The sequence below is a fragment of the Mercenaria mercenaria genome, chromosome 4 (assembly GCF_021730395.1).
Source record: "Mercenaria mercenaria strain notata chromosome 4, MADL_Memer_1, whole genome shotgun sequence".
Classification (NCBI taxonomy): Eukaryota; Metazoa; Mollusca; class Bivalvia; order Venerida; family Veneridae; genus Mercenaria; species Mercenaria mercenaria.
Window position 1 is genome coordinate 71,131,714 of NC_069364.1, and position 1,774 is coordinate 71,133,487.

The window sequence follows — 1,774 nt, forward strand, 5'->3', positions numbered from 1 at the left end:
GTTTAGATGTTTTTCACTTGCAGTCAATGGTCTTTCTATCTGTGTTTTTGCTTTCATCACGCTTGCTTACGTATTTTGTTTGCTGTTGTACTTTTTGTTGCAAGCTTTGTACTTTTTATTTTGTAGTCTATGATATCTGCCAATCTTTTACTGACTTTAATCATGGATCTTCATGCTAAACACAAAACCAGTTTCACTTACTGTAATATTTTTATACAAGAATCTTTTATTATGTCTCTCCCCCCTCTGGGGGAGACATATTGTTTTTGCCCTGTCCGTCCGTCCTTCCGTCCGTCCGTACGTCACACTTCATTTCCGAGCAATAACTGGAGAACCATTTGACCTAGAACCTTCAAACTTCATAGGGTTGTAGGGCTGCTGGAGTAGACGACCCCTATTGTTTTTGGGGTCACTCCGTCAAAGGTCATGGTCACAGGGGTCTGAACATTGAAAACCATTTCCGATCAATAACTACCGATCAATAACTAGAGAACCACTTGACCCAGAATATTGAAACTTCATAGGATGATTGGTCATGAAGAGTAGATAACCCCTATTGATTTTGGGGTCACTCCATCAAAGGTCAAGGTCACAGGGGCCTGAACATTGAAAACCATTTCCGATCAATAACTAGAGAACCACTTGATCCAGAATGTTGAAACTTCATAGGATGATTGGTCATGAAGAGTAGATGACCCTATTGATTTTGGGGTCACTCTGTCAAAGGTCAAGGTGACAGGGGCCTGAACATTGAAAACCATTTCCGATCAATAACTAGAGAACCACTTGACCCAGAATGTTGAAACTCCATAGGATGACTGTACATGCAAAGTAGATGACCTCTATTGTTTTTGGGGTCACTCCGTCAAAGGTCAAGGTCACAGGGGCCTGAACATTGAAAACCATTTATGATCAATAACTAGTGAACCACTTGACCCAGAATGTTGAAACTTCATAGGATGATTGGTCATGAAGAGTAGATGACTCCTATTGATTTTGGGGTCACATCGTCAAAGGTCTAGGTCACAGGGGTCTGAACATTGAAAACCATTTCCGATCAATAACTTGAGTACCACTTGACCCAGAATGTTGAAACTTCATAGGATAATTGGTCATGAAGAGTAGATGACTCCTATTGATTTTGGGGTCACCCCGTCAAAGGTCAAGGTCACAGGGGCCTGAACTTTGAAAACCATTTCCAATCAATAACTAGAGAACCACTTGACCCAGAATGTTGAAACTTAATAGGATGATTGGTCATGCAGAGTAGATGACCCCTAACGATTTTGGGGTCACTTTGTTAAAGGTCAATGTCACAGGGGCCCGAACATTGAAAACCATTTCTGGTCAGTAACTTGAGAACCACTTGACCCAGAATGATGAAACTTCATAGGATGATTGATCATGCAGAGTAGATGACCCCTAAGGATTTAGGGTCACTTTGTTAAAGGTCAAGGTCACAGGGGCCTGAACATGGAAAACCATTTCCAATCAATAACTTAAGAACCTCTCGACTCAGAATGTTGAAACTTCATAGGATGATTGTTCGTGCAGAGTAAATGACCCCTATTGTTTTTGGGGTCACTCTTTTAAAGGTCAAGGTCACAGGGGCCTGAACATTGATAACCAGTTCCGATCAATAACTTGAGAACCACTTGACCCAGAATGTTGAAACTTCATAGGATGATTGAACATGCAGAGTAGATGACCCCTATTGATTTTGGGGTCAGTCTATTAAAGGTCAAGGTCACAGTGGCCTGTTCATTTAAAACCA